The 23,861-nt window shown below is 33.4% G+C and overlaps 1 protein-coding gene and 1 long non-coding RNA gene across 3 annotated transcripts in view; both read left to right on the top strand.

The window, feature by feature from the left end:
* Window positions 1-2,782: 2,782 nt before the first annotated feature.
* form3 (FH2 domain-containing protein formin 3) overlaps window positions 2,783-23,861 on the top strand; it is a 99,102-nt gene continuing 78,023 nt past the window's right edge. For both annotated transcript variants that reach the window (XM_089707824.1, XM_089707822.1), the window contains exon 1: window positions 2,783-2,927. The gene's annotated coding sequence lies outside the window, so the exon portion shown is untranslated. The remainder of the gene's footprint in view (window positions 2,928-23,861) is intronic.
* Window positions 12,769-13,901, top strand: LOC149479202 (uncharacterized). Its single transcript, XR_016317228.1, has 2 exons — window positions 12,769-13,003; window positions 13,525-13,901. It is a non-coding gene; the product is annotated as an uncharacterized LOC149479202 (long non-coding RNA).

Genomic DNA, 23,861 nt, shown 5'->3' with positions numbered 1-23,861 from the left:
AACCATACCTGACCAATTTGATTGAGTTCTAAGAATTTTAAAGCATAGTTCCAAATTCCAATTGAAATAGGCAATATTATAAACATATAACTTACCTATGTAGACTAATGCAGAGAATAATCAGTATTTAGTGGAGCGCCGTAAGGTTTATACCTCGGAATCCAGGGCCAGTCAATGAATCTTAATATAAACCTTGAAAATATGTTTTTAATAGTATATAGAAAAATGTTAAAAAAAAATTTTTTCGCGCTCTCAATTTTTTAAAAATTATTATAAACAACTAGCGGTCCGCCCCGGCTTCGCCCGTGGTACATAATATTTTCGTTTTCTCTACATAAGCACCATCCTCGTACTTCAAGGAATATAATAAAAAAAGAATTATCGAAATCGGTTCAGCCGTTCTCGAGTTATGCGCTTACCAACACATTTTGCGATTCATTTTTATATATAAGACTAGCGGTCCGCCCCGGCTTCGCCCGTGGTACATATTTACGTTTTCTCTACATAAAAACCATCCTCGTACTTCAAGGAATATAATAAAAAAAGAATTATCGAAATCGGTTCAGCCGTTCTCGAGTTATGCGCTTACCAACACATTTTGCGATTCATTTTTATATATAAGAAAGAAGATAAGATTATTAATTTTTTGGAGTTTTCATTGATTTATATTAGTCAAAAGTCATATTTTAAAAAGAACAACTATTACAAACTTGAAAACTTGATCTTGGATCTTTAGGGACTGCAGATATTATACCAATGAAGGTCGGGTTGGAGAATAGAGGGGATAACAGCAGCTGTTCGGTATTGTTCATGGCGGGCCCTCACAGGATAAGCTGTTGTTTTCGTTCCGAAAAATATTTGTTTCAGATTTTTGTTTATTAAAAATTAATGTTTATATTATTGTGCAGTGAGTGTGATAAAAGTTAATTACTGAACATTACTGAGTTTTAAAAACTTTGAAAATAGTGGCATAAATAATTTGTAAGTATTTGTTTTTCATTTATATTACATGCTTTTGAAAACAGTTATAAATATTTTGTAATAAATCGATGTTAAAAGTTAGAATAAAATAGTAGAATTTAATAATATAAATCATTAATTATGTAAAAGTTAGTTATTAATATTACTAATATTTGTTGTTGCAGCCACGTGTCGCAATGGGTGAACCATCCAGTATTGATGTACAAGCAATGATGAAGCTCATTTGTGATAAAATCGGATCTAGTTCTGAATTAAGCTCTGAACTAGGAGATATTATAAAAGTCACTAGAGGCATATCATCATTAAAAGCTGCATCTGCGAAAAGAGGGGATGGACTTTCTCAGTATATATAAATACTCGCGACTTTGTCTACGTGCATTCGGTATGCAGACAAAAATATATTAATAAAGGATGCATTAATTCTTAATTAAAAAAGAACACCACATCTGCATGCTCTCCACCTAAAAAAAAGCTTCGAACAGCTACTTCAATTGATTTTGATTGGAAAACTAGGAGCTTCTTTTGTGAAAAAGAAGCACCAAGCTCATGCAAAACAGGATGTGGAGCATCTTGTGGGTGCAGGAAAAGTGGATTAAACTGCACTGCAGCTTGCTTAGAATGCAATGGTGACAGCTGCACTAATCCTTCACCTACAATCTATATCAACGAGATCGACGACGACGACAATAATGTACAATGATGTAACAATGTGTATAGTTAATGATAAATTTTTTTTGTAACTTATTTTTTACGATAATCTAATAAATTAACATTGAAGTTACTCTGCACATATAATTTATTACAAATAAAATTTAAATTTTTCACTATAAACACTTTTTCCCCCTTCCGCCTCTCATTTTTCAGTAAATTGTTGTTAAAAATTGTTGTAAATCGAGATCGGTAAATTTTTTTTTTTTAACTTTTTTATTTGAGGTTTTAATAATGCAGTCTCATACTTGATATACAGATTCATTGACTGGCCCTGGGTTCCGAGGTTTGACCATTTTTATGCCTTACGGCACTCTACTAATTAGGAAAGGCATAACAATAAAAGTGACATACTACACAATAATATCATAACATTATTACAATTTAGTGTAATCATGGGCAGGCTGGTGTCCCACAACACATTAAAATTCTCGCAAGGTAGGTACTCTGCGTGTTGGACTTATGTCACTGAATAAAGAGTAGGAACGTAAGACCAGATTCCGGATAGTTTTACATTATTCTTTTTGCTTTATGTGTGAAGAAGAGGAAACCGAGGTATTTATGTTAAAAAAAAAATAATTGTATGATAATATTCACTTATTTTCTTTTTGGTAGAGAAATTTTATTTTCTTCTTTCAGTATTATGAAAGAATTATTATCGCAGCAAAGTTGATGTAAGCAATTTGTTGTAATAATGTGTTAAAAATTTACAGTTAGCGAATTCGTCCTGTACTTTACAGACGATGTTTTAAAAAGATAGAGCAAAAGTTATTTCTCAAACTTTTTGGTTATTTCAGTTTAAAAGTTCAAAACAGGGTGTCTTTATGCATGATCTATGAATACTTTTTACCCATAAAAATATTATACTTTTTCCTGAAAATATAAATCTTAAATCAATGAGCTCTACCTTCTTAGAAAAAGGAGCACTAAAGCGATACGCAAATAAACCGCTAAGTAAATCTTATCGTTTATTTCAAGCAATAAACATAACAGTAACAAAAGCTAGGAATCCTAGCCACGCCTCGATCCTGCACGATTTCCATAAACTTTGTATCACCGTAGAGTCGTGAAAGTACAGCGCTGCACAGAAGGACATAGCTTATAGCTAGCGGCTAGCGCTAGTGTGCTTTCGACTCTCGTGGCGAGAGGACGTGTTGCGGTCCGCCAACCGCACTCGCTAATAGTGAATTTTCATCGGAAACAATTCGTGAAACTGAATGAAACGAACCCCGATATAAGTATGTCATGTTTTGTTTGTTATTACACAATTCGTTAACGGTCCAATATTACGGAAGTTTGTGATTTTAAAACGTAACCGTCGCTAATGTTTTTACGCGAGTGAATAAATTATTTGGTTTATAATAATTATCCTTGACTAATGTTCTTTGGACTTGGTCGCAAAAAGCTTTTTCTCCGTATCCTATATCTGATGTGATTTCAGTTTGTATATATGTTTATATTTTGTGTACGTGAGAAAGGTAATCGTGTTTGTAATAAAGTTTATCATAAGATAATCGATTTTTCGTCGTCGACAATATGTTTGTTGTACATTGTACAACGCACTCTTTTACGAAGAAATTCGATAATTCGATATATTAGGTCATCAGTAGTCGATGATTATTTTACGATACTAATTTCTCAAGGCAAATATTTGTTCAGAATGAACAAAGTCAACAGATAGACCACCTACCTACTCTATGGGCAAAATGTTATTTTCCGTTGGTTGTAGAGCATTAAACCACTTAAAACTTTAATCAATAGGCTATTTGACAGTATAAAAAATAAATTACTTTTTTGTGTAATCCATATATATATAAGGTTTTTAAAGCGATTTAAATTAATAAATGATATAAATAATAGCTTATTTGTTTATAAATCGTCGAGAAAAAACATCATATTTTTTTAAATTACCACGTGACTGAAAACATCCATGATTGGCTGCATCTGCCATGACGTCACAGCTGCGTAAATAACAAGTGATCCCAACGTTTACTCACGTCGTTGCTAAATTTCGCTTTTGGTTTTGTTTCTTGTATAACTTATTTCTTGTGATTCAAGGTGTCTGTAATCAGTTTTGTTCTTTATGTGTTATTTTTGTTTGTCATGGAACCTAATTTCGAAAAAGCAGACAGTAGAAATCTACCTAAAGTGGACGCTGTATTGGTTGACATGTTCTATAAAAACAACCCAGACTTTTACGCTCCTGAATTGAGAAATGTGAAAACAGCTACGTAAGTTAATATTTCAATCGTCATTCATTACCTTTTTAGTTAAATGTACCTACAAACATGAATCACAATAGCACAATAATTATTATGAAGGTTTTTTAGGTTATGCCCTTTGTTTTTCATTTCAGCCATCCAGTTTATAGGATCAAAATTGACGTGTTTGAATATCAATACAAACACGTCATCATCAATTTATATATATCATTATCTTACCTCAAGCAGGTAAGTAATGAAAAAAAAAAAAAAAAAAAAAAAAAATCAAAAATATTTATTCTGTAACAAATAGTATTACAATTTAACAGTCATTGAGACATCCTTTTAAGCAATTAAATGCTTGTGTTAGGACATCTCGCTCTTCCGACAGTACATTATGCTTAAGTGTTACACGAATAACATTTTCTTATATAAAGAGAAATATGTAAAATTTATTTAGATATATATGTATTATAGGGAACAGAACGAGTGTATATTGTGTGTGTGTGTGTGTGTGTGTGTGTGTGTGTGAGTGAGTGTGTGAATGTGCGTGTGTGTTTGTGAGAGAGTGTGTGTGTAGTGTGTATATTATATAATATGTTGCTTTTTTTTTAATTTATTTTATTTAATTTTAATAAGTCTTCTATTTCCTCATAATTTTTATTTTTTAACCATTTAATTAGTTGCAATTTACACTCCTTCGCTGTTTTAGGGTATATATTTAAGGCTTTATTTATTAAGTTGTATAGGCAAGAAGATTGTTTAGCCTGTTGTCTTCGAGCATATGCGGTTTTAACAAGTACATTGGGAACCACACATGTTTTCCTGAATGAGACGATTTATACTATCTACTAGCTTTCCACCCGCGGCATCGCCCGCGCAGTCAAAGAAAAACCCGCATAGTTCCCCTTCCCGTGGGATTTCCGGGATAAAACCTATCCTATGTCCTTTCTCGGGTATCAAAATATCTCCATACCAAATTTCATGCAAATTGGTTCAGTAGTTAAGGCGTGATTGAGTAACAGACAGACAGACAGAGTTACTTTCGCATTTATAATATTAGTATGGATTATAAATTTATTATTTACTAGCGGTCCGCCCCAGCTTCGCCCGTGGTACATATTTCGCAATAAAAGGTAGCCTATGTTCTTTCTCAGGGTCTAAATATTGTCTGTGCCAAATTGCATCAAAATCGCTCAGGAAGTTTATGAGACTATTCATTACAATCAAACAAACAAACCATCCCATCCCCTCAGTATCTCCCATCCTCACCACTTCCATCTTCCCCAATCCTCCCAACCGTCATCCTCCCCACTCCCATCCTCCCCACTCCCCACTCCCATCCTCCCCACTCCCATCCTCCCACATTCCATCCTCCCCACTCCCCACTCCCATCCTCCCACAACCCATCCTCCCTACTCCCATCCTCCCATCCTCCCACAAACCATCCTCCACACTACCAACCCTCACACCCTCCCACATTCCATCCTCCCCACTCCCCACTCCCACATTCCATCCTCCCCACTCCCATCCTCCCACATCCTACCCTCCCACATTCCATCCTCCCTACTCCCATCCTCCCACATTCAATCCTCCCTACTCCCATCCTCCCCACTGCCATCCTCCCATCCTCCCATACTCCCACATCCCATCCTCCCCACTCCCATCCTCCCTACTCCCATCCTCCCACATTCCATCCTCCCTACTCCCATCCTCCCCACTTCCATCCTCCCATACTCCCACATCCAATCCTCCCCACTCCCATCCTCCCCACTTCCATCCTCCCATACTCCCACATCCCATCCTCCCCACTCCCATCCTCCCCACTCCCATCCTCCCACATCCTACCCTCCCACATTCCATCCTCCCATCCTCCCACATTCCATCCTCCCACATTCCATCCTCCCCACATTCCATCCTCCCCACTCCCATCCTCCCACATTCCATCCTCCCCACTCCCCACTCCCACATTCCATCCTCCATCCTCCCCACTCCCATCCTCCCACATTCCATCCTCCCCACTCCCCACTCCCACATTCCATCCTCCATCCTCCCCACTCCCATCCTCACACATTCCATCCTCCCTACTCCCATCCTCCCACATTCCATCCTCCCACATTGCATCCTCCCCACTCCCATCTTCCCACAGTCCATCCTACCCACTACCATTCTCCCCACTCTCATCCTCCCACATTCCATCCTCCCACATTCCATCCTCCCACATTCCATCCTCCCCACTCCCATCCTCCCCACTCCCATCCTCCCACATTCCATCCTCCCACAGTCCATCCTACCCACTACCATTCTCCCCACTCCCATCCTCCCACAGCCCATCCTCCCACATCCCATGCTCCCATATCCCATCCTCCCATCCTCCCAACTCGCATCCTAACCGAATGATTTATTTGTGAAGGTAGAATAGGGAATATGCATAAAATTACTATCGTAATACATATTATAATGAAAAGGATTTTTTTTATTTACTTATCATTTAAACCCCTAAAATAATATTCAAAAAGAGCAAAATATGGGAGCGAAATTCAAACTTCCAAAACGCGCCACCACTGGTTGAACGAAATGTGACGTCATCTGGCATGACATTGTATTCATCACTCCACGGTAAACACTAAGGTGAACACCCACTGGACGTGTCATGTGACGTCACGCAAAGCGCGCGCGAAATGGCAGCGTTTGAACTGCTTAAATTTTTTAAAAGTTTTAAATTTCATTTATAAAAATATATAGAGTACTGGCTTTCCGCCCGCGGCATCGCCCGCGTTTTCAAAGAAAAACCTGTTCCCGTAGGATTTCCGGGATAAAACCTATCCTATGTCCTTTCTCGGGTATCAAAATATCTCTATACTAAATTTCATGCAAATTGGTTCAGTAGTTAAGGTGTGATTGAGTAACAGACAGACAGACAGAGTTACTTTCGCATTTATAATACATATTAGTATATTATATGGATTGCAAATAAAATAAACTGCCTACTAGGTATTCAACACCATACTTACATCGAAGTGGTCTTCTCAAAAAAATATAACTGTTTTAATTGATATAATTATTTAATATCACTTGGATTTCAGCGAGCTAACTGACACTTTCTACGCATTTTTATATCTTTTGGAGCACATATAAATAGTTTGTCAGGGGTTTTAATAGTTGTATTTCTGCATCCAGGAACTACACACCACCGATAAGAACTCATTTTCTGGTTTTTAAACAGATTAACTTAATTATACTATAATTAAAACAAAAACGAACAATAAGTACTAGGAGCAAGTTGATGTTTACGCCGCTGTGACGTCACCATGGTCGCGAGACGCCATGTTCTTCAAAATTGTGTTTTGGCGGCATATTTAAATATCATGTTTTTATTTTCCATTTTCTCAATGAATAACTACAAAAAATTAAGAAACATGTGTTTTGTGTGCTCTATAAACGTATCTTAATAATTTGAGACAGTTTTCAAAACCTTGTCAAATAGCCTATTAACGGTACCTAGTTATTCAATTAAAATCATCTACGTTTTACGATATTAGAAAAACATTTTAAATACCAACAAGTTTAGAAACTGCAGACTAAAGGAAATAAAGAACGCGAAAGCACAAAATAAAATATCGATCAAACATTATCTAGCTTATAGTTTAATAACCAGGTTTTAGGTTCATACATTTTATTTTAATACTAGCTGCTCCGCGCGGTTTCACCCCCGTGGCTCCACCCCTGTTGGTCGTAGCGTGATTATATATAGCCTATAACCTTCCTGGATAAATGGGCTATCTAACACCGAAAGAATTTTTCAAATCAGACCAGTAGTTCCCGAGATTAGCGCGTTCAAACAAACAAACAAACAAACTCTTCAGCTTTATAATATTAGTATAGATATAAATTAGTTATACTTATGTACAAACATGGCTTATTACTGCACCCTTGAAGAAATACTTCCTAGATATTATTTAACCTAGGTTGTCCAGCCTAGTCAGCATTTTGTCAATGGCACAACCGTTTAAATATTAAAGATTATATTTATACAGATTTGGTTACGTAATAAGACTACTACAATTTTCGTATTCAATTATTTTAATAGCTACTCGAATTCATCAGATAAAACAAAATAATATAAGTTTATTGTATCTACGATTATTTATTTCATTCGCCATTGATAACGTGGAAAAATGGTATGGATTTCCGGTTTTCCATACAATTAGTTGAGAATTCAGATCGTTTAAGGCTGCAGTCTAGCAAAATTGCGTTTTCAACAAGTTATTTGACAATTTTTTCCCGGCTAATGAAATGATAAACTGATTTTTTTTTCTTGTTTATCAATTAGTGTTATATACGCAATGCGCGTGAATTTTTTCACATTTATAAAGTTACTTTATGTTACCTTAATCAGGCCTTCAAGATAAGTCTCTTTCCCCCAAAATCATTTCGAGCTAAGTTTGTGCACTCACTACGTTGCAACCGATTACAATTTACATAATCTGATCAGCGCATTATTATCCTTATATAGTCGTTATTAAAAACTGCTGAATACAATTGCCGAAAAACTTATGATTTTCTTAATTAGAGCGTTATAAATTCATTAAATTTCCCATTTTTTGCCTTACAAAATCGATTGATAAATACTGCTAAAAGTTATTTTTTCCATTAATTTATTCGAGTTGGTTGAAGACCAATGTGTATTAATCCTTTAAAAAAAATTTTTTTTGAATTTTGATAATTCTTTAAATATTAAAAAAATATTTAAAATAATAAGGAAATATCCTAGCGAATTTCTTTAGTCGCGCTCCTTGGGCCGGAGCGTTCTGACGTGTGCTCTACGCTCGATTTTCCTTCATACCGAAGTGAAAGTTGCTCTACTTCATTAAATTTAATATTTTTGTTAATTGAATATTTTTATCTTAGTTTTGTGCAAATATTCGTATTTTTAAACATTTGATTTCGATATGGAAAATAAACGAAAAAAATACGCGTGTAACTACTAGAAAAAAAATTATCTTCGAACATAAAGTTAATGAAACCAAATAGATTGCAAAGGTGATTGGCAACAATTTCTTTATTTTACGGGGTGTCAGTAAAGGGATGTATATTTCTTTAAAACTAAAGTAAGCTCATAAATTTTCTTATAATATAATTTTTTTGAAGTTCCAAAAATGTTTATTTTTCGTTTGAGAAATACGAAATATAATATAAACTTGTATTGAGAACTTGAACTTCCCAAGTTCATCCGGGGAAATCCCCATACGGGGAAAATGATTTGTTTACTCCAAAATTGATCCGAGGTGTTTTAATTTTTTCTTCTAGTCATTTTCAACGTAGCGGCATGTTGTTTGATTATTAATTTTGTAACTTAAATACAGGATGTTGGTTTTATATTCTGATCTTACAGACGCGCTGACAAATTTAGTCCACCATTTCTAGTTTAGTCTAACTACAAAACTACCAAAAAACTCTAAGTACCAATATTAAAACGAATGGATTATCATCACATCATCAAAATTCAGTGGGGTTGAGAACTAAAAAAACAGAAGTAACAGAGACGCGAACAATAAAAAAAGAAGACGAAAACGATAATTCGTTGATGCTTTCCCTTTTCGACGTATTGTTAGGGTACATCACCAATCTGCAAAAAACAAAACTGATGATTCCCAATTGCTGATTAAAAATGAAAAACAAATAATCGACAACAGTGGTGAAAATTTGCTGATCACAATGAAACATCCTTCAGTGGTAGCAGATTTACTCATTTAAAATGTATCGGTGAACAGCGTAAAGGAGAGGAGGACAGGAAAACATTATGAATGTGGATGGTGGATTGTATACAGGGTGTAATCGATAAGTATGTGCAGGCGATTATGACGTTATTATTCAGGTATCAAAAAACTTAAAACTGATATCGAAATTACTTTACCTAATGAGCAAAATGACAATAATAACTTTTTAAAAGTATAACGAGAAATATCTAAAAAATTTACTTTATACACTCCCATATCAAAAAGGGAAAATGGGACTAGTAGAAGTTAAATGTCTAATTCCGGCAAAAGACATGAATGCGGAAGATGCGGTTAAAAAAAAATTAATATTTGAAATACAATGCAAAAAATAACACTTTTGTCATAGACAAGAATCATGACTATTTTTTCCAAATTCAGGGACAACTAAACGTTGCAGAAGCAGAAGTCTGCTTATTTGCTGTTTGGACTGGAGTGAATCATTCGTTAAAAATAGAATATATAAAAAAGTATGTAACGTTTAGGCAAAATAAAATGATGGACCATTATTGGATTTTACATAAATTGCCTACTGTCAGAATTGATTGATTCGAGACTTCAGTATTCGATGCCCATCAAGGACCCATCCTATATCATTCAAGCGATTGAAAAAAAAGAGATAAATCCAGTGCAACCGATAAAGCATCAGAATGCTAGCAAAAGATTTATTAGGTTTATCAATATAAATCTATATATTATACATAATATAATAAATCTGTAGAAGACGCGAAGACTGACATCCGCGCGGACGGAGTCGCGGGCGGAAGCTAGTCAGAAATAAATATCTTTTGTTTTCATTTGCGTATTTTTCTATTTTATAATTTTTTAACACAAACATTACATTTTTTTTATTAAATACAAAATTTGTTTATCCGTTTTATTAGTTAAACTGAACAACTTTCACTAAGAAACTTAGGTCGAAAAAAATGTATAGAGTTATGCATTTTGTATGGAAAGCTTATTTTTTTTTATATTTCGTCCAAATTTCTTTGTAAAAGTTGATCAGTTATATAAACATGAAGTTGAAGATATCAATAGAAAGTATTCGCAAATTTTGTGTACTGATAAAAAAAAAATCACCCGGTGTAATTTTCACGAAAATTGTTTCAAATTGTCATTTTTGGTACTTTACGAATATTAAATTATACGAATGATTTAATTTTTAAAAATTAAGTGGAGCAACTTTCCCTTAGTACATTTGTATTATTTACATATAGGATGACAGGATGCATTTGTTTGCACTACTAGACCAAGCCCTTAAGTTTTAAATGTTTCAGGGAAGTATTGAGCAATACTTTTCTCGTCTTTTCACTTGTTGATCTATTGATATTGCAGTTTGAGGGCACTTTGTGTAGAGACTGAGAAACTCCTGTTGTTTGGGGAACGGAAGGCTATGACGTGTACGGTGTATAAAACTCAATCAGTGAGGAATATTTTGAATAGTGACGATTTCAAAGATAATCTCTTGATAAAGAGTTTTTCAATGATCTAAATTATTATGTAATTACTAACTCGCGTTATCGTAGATAAGATGCTAGTTACGATCTGAATTTTTGATAAACAATAGATGCTCTTAGTGTTGAGTCACAAAAAATAACAAGTAAGATTTTGCCTTTACCAACCTTTTCTTTGAAGAAGGTAATAACTAGGTATTAAGGCGAGAATAAGTTTTGTTTGGGAAATACAGATGTTTAATTAAACAAATTGGTTTATCTGTAATTATCAAGATAAACGACAAATGCTTTATCAGTAGATAAGGCATATAAAATCTGATTTTGGATTTATTCGCGTCCCTGAAAATAGGAGAGTAGAATTAATTACTAGATATTACTTAGTAATTTTTCGGAATATATTTAGTAGATTTTGTTTGTTATGACGAGAAAGCTATGATATATTTTTTATTAGCTGTAGGTACCTACTTAATTTAAATGTAAAAAAAAATACAGTCAAATTCCGAATCTCCTCCCTTTAACCCTTTAAGCCTCCGCGTCGATTGAATGACTAAGAACTTCCTAAATTCAAAAATCAAAATCACTGTAAATGCTTTGAAATAAAAAAAGTACTAGAAATAGGTATTTGATATAATAAATCTGAATATTTGAACAGACAAACATGCTTTGGGCTATGCCGTCTTTACCGTAGCATGCGTGATATCGGGAATATTGATCGGTAGAGCTTGTTCAGATATTTTTTTAACCCAAAATCAGCTATATGGGTAAGGAACTATGACTGAAATAAAACAATATTAGATAGTAGATTATAATTATGGAAAGGTACCTAAATTTTAGTATTTTTTTTCTTTTCGAAGCCGTCGCGCTGAACTTTAAAATTTAAAATTGTTATTTTTTATTGGGAAATGCATTAAAATTCCAAACTTATAAAATGAATTAGGTCACTACGATGACGGTCCAGGGTTACGAATTAAAATTGATAAAATAATTGCGATCATTATACGATTATTCATATGGATTCGTTTATTAAAATGGACGTTTATTGCACACTTATAAACTGCAAGAGCGACAAAATTATTGTAATGAAAATTATTTGCACGTTTTTGCAAGTTGATAAATTGTCGGATAAAAATAAAAAAGGAAATGAAATATTATTGTGTACTCGCTTATTTAAGAAATGTAAGAAAAATACATTTAAATTTTAAACTTTGTTAGATTTTTTGTTTATGTTCGAATTTTGTTGTTGTTTTTTTGGTTGGCTGTTCGTTGCTCTTACATGCAAAAAGTGTTGTATGGATTCGGCTGAAATAACGCAGATAGATTATATTACTGTGTACAAAAATGATGAAAGGTTTACTTTGTGCCAAAAAGCTAGATGCTTAATTTTGAAAATTATTACACCAGCAGGAAGCTACATTCATCAAGTAGTAATAAAAATAAAATAGATATTTGTCTCTGTAATGTAATTTTCTTTGACGTGACAACGTCTTATAATTCGATAGCCGGCTGCACGCACGAAAAAACATGACTCATGCGACGTTACCTCGCTCTGAGGCGTTCCATGTAAGGCTTGAAGTGCAAGCGAGAGCGCGGAACGAGCGACAAAGAAGCACAATCAGCCGTTGTCACGTTCAACTATCGTCAGTAAACCATTGAGATAATATTAATATGGAGTCGATACCGCCTACACCACTTATGTTCCACTCAACATACGTCATGTGGCGTAACTGCACTCAGTCGCTTGCTCGCTCATTGGCGCGAACGTCACGCTCATTTTTTATTTGTTTTAAAGTGAAACGCATCAAATATGCCTACGTGTGTGTTACGATATTGCACAAATAATACAAATAATACGGAAAAGTGCAAAGGAATAACTTTTCAATCAGTAAGTAATTAGATAATAATTTTTAAAACTTAGTTAGAACAAAATTTTTGGCGGGCGACATTTTGCGTCATTTGTCATAGATTAAAAATTTAAGATATGACATTGGGCATGAAATAAGTGTTGTTAGTAATATTTGCTGGCGTATATTTTTATAGTATAAAATAATAATTTTACATATTTAGAAAAGCATAGACTGGTTGTTAATTGAAAAAAGATGAAATATGAAAATCAATTACTTAATCACCAATTTTTTTTTTGTTAATTGATTTTAATCAATTTTAATTGATATTGTATAAGCTACTGACTTGAACGTATAATTGAATTATTATTTATTTATCTGCACTAATATTATAAAGAGGAAAAATTTTGTTTGTTTGTTTGATTGTAATAAATAGGCTCATAAACTATTGGACCGATTTTGATGAAATTTGGCACAGACAATCTTTAGACCCTGAGAAAAAACATAGGCTACTTTTTATTGCGAAATATGTACCACGAGATTAATATTTTTTCTATTCAAGGTTTCCATGTCTGGGTCGTGAAGAAAGGGAAAAATGGGTAAAATTTGTCCAAAACAACCGCAGTGAAGAAATCTGGTTACCATCCGATAGAACTAGCATCTGTTCATTGCATTTTCGCGATGAGGATAAATCTACCACAAAAGCGGGAAGGCGTATTCTAAAGAAGTCTGCTGTTCCTTGTATTGATGTTAGTAATAATAATAAAATTTTACGGATTTGTATAACAAATAAAATATTATTTTAGCCATCACTAACATTATTATTATTATATTTATTTTAGCCGAAGGTGTGCTACAATAGTACTGGAACAATACAAGCAATTTCTGAGCCGGGAACATGTTCTGAGGATGATGAACTAAATATAAATAAACACAATTTTTACACGGCTTTTATTTTTTTTTCTAAAAAAGGCTCAATTTGTAAGGAATGAAACTTCCCATAGCCCATATTGAACCTCCTCATCCTATATTATATGCCAGATATTGTTATCCCCGCGTAGTAAAGTCAGTTTATATCTGAAATAAATATTAAGTAAGTACAAAGAAAATTTCAAGTCAACGTGCATGTAAGGAGTGGCACCCAATAAAATAGACAGAAAGAAACAAAGTGTCGCCTCTATAGCGGTGAGTCAGTGACATCGCATAATCTATGACTGTCTAGCCGTCATTCGGGCGCCCCGCGCCGCCATCTTGGCGCACAGATTTTGTTCGTGGTGTCTGCTCCATTATTAATATTATCTCAATGCAGTAAACCGACTTTACAGACAACCAATTTTTCATTTATAATTTTTATTTAGGTATAAATTATCGCAAGTAATAGAGGAAATTGTCTTTATCTAGACTTACAAGCATTGTTTTAGCACGCATCAGTTTATTATTTATTTCATGAATGTGCAAATTCACGTGGTTTATCAGTTTTAAATAGAATTTTGTAATATTATTATCGGAAGTAAAAATATTGCTATTTAATTCAGGTGAAGGTTAAGTTTTATCAATTTGTAATCTATTGTTTTTTCTTCTATTATTGAAGTATAATTTTCGACTTTTTATTTTTTTTACACATTTATAATTATTCGTGTTAAACAATGAACTGCAAGAAATGAATGTTTGTCTGTACGTCTTTTATAGAATCGTGAAATATGAATGCAGAAAGAACTCTAAACTACAAAATTGATTAGAAAATCTGGAATCTGAAGGAAATAGGAGAAAAACTAGACGTCTGTACCTAAAATATTACAAAACCAAAGTTCTAATAGTTCTCTAATGTTAATCTAGTTATCTTGCCCAAAGGCATAACGTAGGAAGGAAGGTTGTCAATGACTGTAACTTGAACACCCACTGAGCAAGTTAATTAACTTAACTTTTTGTTACTTGTTAAGTTAGTTAAGCTATGTTTTATGGCGGCAAAAATAATGATGTAGTTCGAACGGTTTTTACATAAACTTTGTGGAGTGCTTTTTATGTGATTTTTATGCCTTTTGGCGCATGCTGTGAATTTAATATTGTGCTGGTTGCATCGAAATTGATTAAGCAGTTAAGAAAACAAAAAAAAACAATAATATAATCAATAAATATTGCACGTATTATAGTTGACTCTATATTACATGTATGTAAGGAAGTCTAATATTACAGATTTAAAAATTGCGGTACGTAGCGTTTGTACCGGCGCGGCGGTACCGGCCGGCCGCCATTGCACCCGTGCGAAGCCGGGGCGGGTCGCTAGTATAATATAATAGTAATTAATAAACGAACATTGACCACTAACTTCCTATTTATTTACGGTATAATTAGGTAACCTAATCTTGTTTGAAAATATTTCCCAATTAAACGTGTAAATTAGTTAAATTCACTATCTCTTCAATACCTATTCGAATATTATCCAATCCAATACTTTTATGTTTAACATTGTCTTATATCAACGCGTACAAATATAAAATTTCACGATTTATTTTAATCTATCTTCTATGGTTGCCTGGGAGAGATGGCTTAGTAGCCATAAGGCTGCCATTTGATCATGTTTCTTTTTGTCTATCTATACTAATATTATAAAGCTGAAGAGTTTGTTTGTATGAACGTTCTAATCTCAGGATGATCCGATTTGAAAAATTATTTCGGTGTTAGATAGCCCACTATGACCAACAGGAGCGGACTGCGGAGCACTGCGGGTGAAACCGCGGGGCATAGCTAGTTATATATACGTCTGTTTTTCCTATAATTGTAATTTCGTACAATATATAGCGTTTTCATTCATTCAAAATGTATAAAATAAAACAGTTATAGAACTATATCACATATCACATATAGATAATACATCGATTGTAACAAAACCAGGCCAAGATGCATTTTAAATTTGTGTATAGAAATCGAAACTAGAAATGTAAGGTCACAAATGAAGTAGGGCCGACCCGTGCCCTTGCTCAGACTGGTTTGTAGTTTACACCATTTGATAAGGTCTGACAGACTGCGAACCGATGCGTTTTGATTTCCTAGTAAAAATATATTAAATAAATAATAGTTAGTCTGTAAATATAGTAACGGATAAGTTATAGAGCTTTGATATCATGAACTGTGATTTTATTCGTCCATTGCAGTAATTTTGATGTAACTATCGGGGTATCTAACTATCTAGATATATATTTTTACTAGCTGTGCCCTGCGGTTTTACCCGTAGTGCACCACTCTTAATTGGTCTTAGCGTGATGATATAGCCTTCCTCGACAAAAAGGCTATCTAACACCGAAAGAATTTTTCAAATCGGACAATAGTTCCTGAGATTAGCGCGTTCAAACAAACAAACTCTTCAGCTTTATAATATTAAGTATAGATAACTTTGTACTTTTATTTACTACAATATCTAATAATTTCCTGTGTAATAATAACGACCTAAATAGTGAATATTTCAAAATTAACGGCATTTTGAGTCGGTACTAAACTTGCGATTTTTAAGCTCTCTTCAATAATTTTAAGATTCACTTTAGATTTTTAATTTTCACAAAGCCAGCTTTTCTGTAATTGTATATTTACAAAACTGAACTCTATTTATAGTACAAACAAAGTCGGAAATACACATCAACTTTATTTAACTTCCCGTGAAATCGGAAACGCTCTCTGTTACACAGTGGCTTAACAAGAAATGAGATAAAATTGTGCCCTATACATATATTATAAGGTTTCAATATATTTTATGTGTGTTAGTATGTCTGTGTCCAAAATAGGACGGTTGTAAAGTTGTGAGATTATAGAAAAGTGGGGTAAAGTTTAGGGCCGTATATTAACGTATTAGTGATAGTATTATATAGTTTCTTTCTTTCTTGATATAAATATAGTATTATCTTTGGTAATAGATAATACTATACAGGGTGTCCCGTTGTTGGTATACTAAGCTCAAAGGAGGTTATAGTTTTGCATACGCTGAGTTCGTAAAAAATACTTATAAAATTCCAGACGCATTTTTTTTTCAAATAGATGAATTCTTAAAACTCTATGTGTAGGTACACCCATAACAAGCAACCCGCCCAACTTTACCACCAGCACGTGAGCTATCGTTTAAGATTATGTTTTCATAGACAAAATGCTCACATAAGCGAAGCGGTATATGCCGGCTGCGCGAAGCTAGAGAAGAAAACATGGATTTTCAGGAAAAATTTAGCAAAAAATTTTTGACGTAATTTTGTTGTTTAAGTATTTTTTACGTGATCAGTGTAGGTATGCTAAACTACAAGTCTCGTCGCGCTTAGTATACCAATAGTGGGACACCCTGTATTGATGTGGGGATTGTTATTTTGAATTAGTGTTGAGATATTCGCAATAGAGCAAACTATGTATACGACGATAAAATAAATCTCCATTTTTAGATTTATATACCTAGGAGTTAAAATATTTTAACGCTTATGCATGTGGAATTTCATTATTCGTTTATTGATAACCGATTGTGCTAGAAGGAAATTGAATAAAGTATATTAAAAAAATATTGTCTGCAGCGTCCGTCGAAATTATGACATCAAAACTTATCGAAGCTTTTTTAAACTTGTTACAAATTTTCACTATGCAATATATTCCGGCATCATTAATTGTGTCTTAATTTGTTAAAATTCCTTTAAAATGCCGGGAATGTTGAAATGACGGAAGTTTGTCCGAGGATGTCCACGGGTTTCGCGACCCAATCTAAAAATAACATCATATTGGGTTGAGCCGCGACTCCCAACACGAGACGATATGGGCCAGACTTACATATTATTTTATTTACTTTTTATGTTAGTCCGCCACCTTCATTAAATAGAAACGATCAGAAAAAGATAGGTTTCTATTGATAAAAATAGTAGTATAGGTACCTATATCTTAGTATCAAGATATTTTTAAATTATTTAAATTTAATTTATTTTACCTTCGGTATCTGAGAAAAATCTTTAAATTTATTACAAACACTTTTTCACGAATATTTAAAATCATAACATAAATACCTTGTAGTTTTTGTGTCACCATACGACATGTGTTTTTCATTGGTACCACATTGTTTGCATTAATGCAAACACTTACATGCTTAATTACATTTATCACAATTTAATTTCAAAAAGATAAGAATCTTTTGAATATTTTATGTTCCAATGATGCATTTATTTTTAAAAAGGTGTGCCCGGCGGCTGCTGTTGGTCTTAGCGGGATATATTATAGCCTTCCTCGATAAATGGGCTATCTAACACCGAAATAATTTTTCAAATCGGACCAGTGGTTAGATTAGCGCGTTCAAACAAATAAACTCTTCAGTTTTATAATATTATATGTATAGATTTTTAAGCGTGTATATGATTTATATCTACTGAAGTCGAACTTAGTGAATATTTCTCATGCAGGGTCAACGCAGACAAAGCCGGAGTAAGCTAGTATTTATAAATAAAAACTTTGACAAACACTGCATCAAGAGCTATCGCTTCCTCGTCAGAAAATAGATCAAACGGTTAGTTCGAGCCGAATATCAATTTTTACCATGATTGCTCTTAATATGTCTTGAGGTTAGCTGAGGTGAGGCGCCATCTTGGATTTTATTACTGTTTATGTTAAAAATTAAAATGTTAGATGTTTAATATTCAGAATAAATAAGTGACCGCGGGTTTTATTTTTCCACTTGAAAGAATCAGTCTTTTGATGAATGAATGTGAGGTAGATGAAGAAATAAAATTGCAATTTTATGATTTTTAAAATAATAATTATTTATATTATGGAGCGAGAAATAATATAGGAAAAATGCAATCATATTTGATCATTTGCATTGCAATCATTTTTTTACCTTAACCAATAATAGAGAATCGACTCTTGAGTTCTAACTAAAATCTTAATATAGGTACCTATTATATAAATCTCGTGTCACAATGTTTGTCCTCAATGGACTCCTAAACCACTTAACCGATTATATTATGTAATAAAATTCGCACACCATGTGCAGTTCGATCCAACTTGAGAGATAGGACATGTAGGTACCACGGGCGAAGACGGGGCGTACCGCTAGTTAATTATAAATATTAGTTACGTACTTTGTGTAATTCAAAAAGAGTAATCGATAACCGGACATGCTTACAAACAATAATCAAAATCAAAGATATAACAAGCCGTAAGAAGCACAGGTAAATCAAAGAACTTCACCATTCATATTTTATTAATAAAATCATTTTGATTGAAGCTATTTTTAACCAAATACCATAAGAAATAAGAATCATTTTACAATGCAGAAGTTTATAAATATTTTAAATAGATTAAAATGCAGTTATGAATCTTCCCTGCATATTAATAAAGTATATTTTTATGTGAACTACGTAGCGGTAGTTTTTAGAACGGATGTGTACGTGCTAAGAATTATAAGGATAAGTTAATAATTATTTATTTGTTTGTGACGATTGTCAAGATTTATATATGGTTGCTAACCCTACGTTAGGGTTGATACAACATCCGTTGTAAATCCGTAAAAGACGGTGTATTATTTAACCAGACGCAAATTATTGGTGTACATTTTTTATTTTTCATAATGTATCAGATTTTGTTAAAATGTAAGCCTAAGAAATCCAATCCAATTTTAAATGTTATATTAGTTTAAGTATAACATGTAAGAAAACAAAAACAAAGTACTGAATCGAGTATGAAATCCCTACAAACACCAGCCTTATACATAATATTTTATATTTAACATACAACAAAGTAACAGGTCCAAAGGTCAATCAACTAAAAGCTTATAGTACATCTACCCCATACATATAGGACAACTAAAGGACGCAGGACACTGTTTAAAAATAATTTTAAACTAGTAAAAGTACATACGCAAGCTAAGGTCAGAACCTCAGCATTAGTCACAGCGCATTTTGACTCACGGTCGCAGACCATATACGATAAATGACAACCTTATGTCGGCAAACTGTAGGGCTGTTGACTTTGTGGAATTAAGAAAAAAAATAATATCTTTGTGGTTGAGAAAATTTTAAATTGGTTTCTGATCTTCAGAAATTGTCATTTAAAAAGCATTTGAATGCTATAAAACTTTTGGCTTCTATAAAACTATGTGTTTGGTCTAGCTTCGGTTTTGGTATAATTACTAGAGAGGTCTTATTAAAAATATTCGCAGTAATTTTGTTTTTGTTGTTTATGTAGTGAAACCATTGAGCCATTATTATGAGTGAAACAAGAATTACTTAATCTGTGCGCTATGTTATTAATGTTTAAATTTTTCGCGGAATGACACAATATTTGAGATAATAATAGACAATAGATCTATAAAGTAGGTATAAAGCATAGATAGATAGATAAGTACTCATGTGACAACCCTAAAGTACTGTTTAAGTTTAATTTCTCTTCTAATCTTGATTCCGTATTTGCTATTTTCGACATTGTTATATCCTTGGTGTGTTGTATAAAACTAGACCAAAATATTTTTTAAACTTAACATAATATACAATGGTTTACATATGGAAGGTCCTGTAAAAGTCAGGTTATGTAACATGTTTCGAAAAATACATGAAAATTACAAGAGAGTTTTGAAAAAAATAATCTAAATTAATATTTTAGATGTTTGTTCGAATGTTTTAAAAACATAATAGTTTCTATAAACACAGACTATAATCAGTTTTCTAATAGTTTGTAAAGTTATCTATATGTTATAGTCAAACCCCGAAACACAGTCTCTTCGCGGAAAGACTGGTTTATCTTAGGTTTGGCAAAAGCCTTCGGGTAATCATCGAAATATTCAGCAGCAATCTCGGGCGTAGGCAAATGCAGCATATAGGAATCGAATTAATTCGCTTCAGCTAGACAACGACTGACGAAAATTGTAAAGTAAAAGGCCAAAATATTACATTTATAAAATTTATTTGGGCTTTGACAAAGTCATTATGCCAGACCTGAGGTTTAGGGTGCACTCACACACATCAGTCACCGTCACGGCACGTCACCGGACAGGATTAAAAAAAAATATGTATCAATAGTTCTAGTATGACTCTGTTCCCACACGACAGTCGCCGGCACGAAATCTATCAGTGACGTCACCGGTCAGGCACGTCAAATAATCTTTCCATACATGTATCATACTTTTATCCCCACTCACCCGGTGCCGTCACGTCTCAGTTCAGTCAGCGTCGTGCTACCGTCAATTGCTACATGTTCTCTAGCGTGACACACGTCTAATCACTGACTAACCTGATGTATGTGTTCAATGATTCAGTCAAACCGGCGACGTGACTGACGGACAACATGACGGTGACTGGTGTTTGTGGATACGTACACGAACCGTCACCGATCAGTCATCGGTGACTTGACGGTGACTGATGTGTGTGAGTGCACCCTTAACCAGTCCAATCTAGGAATGCCCGAATTTCGGGGTTTGACTATAACATATATACTAATGTGAAAACAAAAGTAAAATAAATGAAAGTGTTCTATGTGACTTACTCATTAATACGTTGGAGTTAAAATTTCACTGATTAGCAATACCTTTCCTTTTTAAGATTCACTTTTATCAAATGCGATGTATGTAGAGAAAGATAGAGATTTTTTCTTGAAATGAGTATATATTATAATGAACTAGCTTTCCACCCGCGGCTTCGCCCGCTTTGTCTAAAACCTAATAAATTATATACTAAAACCTTCCTCTTGAATCGCTCTATCTATTAAAAAAACCGCATCAAAATCCGTTGGGTAGTTTTAAAGATTTAAGCATACAAAGGGACAGAAAAGGCGACTTTGTTTTATACTATGTAATAATTTACGAGTAGTTCTCGTTAAAAATGTACCAAAATGTACCTAGTTGAAGTTCACACATAAAGATTACTGTGGAAAAACACTTCGACAGAAAACGGTTGATTATGTATTAGACAGTTATTTTAAAATCACAGATGGATATTTTATTTTTATGTATAAATTAAATATAACAAGTTTATATCACTTTAAAACAAGCTAATGTAACTGTTAGGTTAACGACTTTTTAATGACAAAGTTAATGTAATCTCGAAATAAAAAGTTCCTCTTTGTGGGCAAAGGGGCAGATTTGCTTTTACGACTCTTTCATATACCTAGATGCTCTGATGTGCCATATTTTGTGACATTATTGACTTTCATCTTATTTTTATTGGAAGCTCCATATTGGTTTAGCCTTTTAGACGTAACAACGTTGTATAAAAATATATTTTTTTTCAGATTTGATGATTATTATGATTAATAGGAATATCTGTGTCTATTACATTCCAATCAAATACACAGAGAAATAATTCCTCAGATGACTTGTTCCCTTTTAGTCCTACTATAATTTCTTACAAAATCCGTGATATATTGCTCAGTTCTATCTGATATTTTATCTTTGCTCCAATTAGTAAGTTTTTGAAATGTCACTGACCTAAGATAATTTACATTTCTTTTTAAATTATTATAGACCACCTATTGAGATAGCCGTTTAGTGGTGTAATATAAGCGATATCTGTTTTTAGTTTATTAGTTTTATAGCATTTTAATATACCTACATAGTTATTTCTATGGAAGCCTATATTTGACACGTGAAAATAAAGGCCATCAAGCAGACCATCCGTACGATTATTTTTTATATTATTTTATAGAAATATCTACACATTACAAGTTGAGCTCCGTTGTATTTTGGAATGTCGCACTCGCACATCGGCAAAATTTAACCATTTTTCTTTTGTTTAATTCATCATAGAAAACAATATCTTTAAGTTTGTTCATCTTATCCTTTAATATGCCTTCGGGTTTCTATAATTTAAAAAATACTGACTTAACTGACTTGTATTTTCACGTACGCGAATTCTTTTCAAATACTGCCTATATTCCACCTGATTCAAACCCATTACTGCTTAAAGCACAGATCCACAATCACTTAATTATGGACCATAAAATTTCTCCAAAAAATCTTGAAGGTCAATTAGGGAATTTGACTAAAATACTGGTTATGCTCAAAGGTGCGCCCGGCCTACGCGGCGCCTTGACGCCAACGCAATCGCTTGATAACTTACGCGAAAAATATAAAAGATAGAAAAAGATCACGGTTTATAAGAAAAATTAGAAGTTGTTAGGGCCGTTTAAATTGTGGTTAAAACAGTTGTTCTTATGTATATCTAATTGTTTAAACGGCAGAGGGATTTTTGTATATTACCTAAATGATTTGAAGATAATTAATTATAAGTAGGAACGTAGGCATACAATATACATACAGGTAAATTAGCTTGGAGAAATTTTTGCATATGTAGTGGTGTGTATATTACTCAGATCTTAGAGCGCGTTTCCACTATATCGTTCTGGCCTATACAAAAATGTTTCGATATCCTAACATTACTATTTAATTTTATACTTATTCCTAGCAACACTTTTGTTTTCAATAAAAACAAGTTTTTATTTGAAAGAAAATGGTTTTGACTTTATAAAAAAAATATATCATTCAATTTCACGTCCTTGAGCAAACGACAAGGCGACTACCGTGAAACAATAAAATATCGTGTCCATAATAATTTGTTTCATAATTAATATTTGACCATAATAATTACGAAACAAAACAAATAAATAAATCGTCACTTGATAGTGGAAAGTGGAAACACGCACAAAACCAGAATAAACCAGTTTACGCTGTCCGCTGGTGCCACGTGCAGTCGTTTGGTACCGTGAACATAAAGCACACATTTCATTCAAAAATTATAATTATTACGTATAGACCGGGAGATATTGACACAAAATTTCGAGTCATTTGTAACAGGATGGCGGTTCTACAGGGGTCTTAGTACGCAATGACAAAAAGAAATAGTTTGGAAAATCCAAAAGTGCACGCCTCATAATTTTTTTTTAATAATTATTTATTAATTA

The sequence above is a fragment of the Colias philodice genome, chromosome 20 (genome assembly GCF_061535455.1).
Source record: "Colias philodice isolate Cphi_HAF_F1 chromosome 20, ilColPhil1 Martin Lab GWU primary, whole genome shotgun sequence".
NCBI lineage: Eukaryota > Metazoa > Arthropoda > Insecta > Lepidoptera > Pieridae > Colias > Colias philodice.
This window is presented reverse-complemented; position numbering and strand designations above follow the sequence as displayed.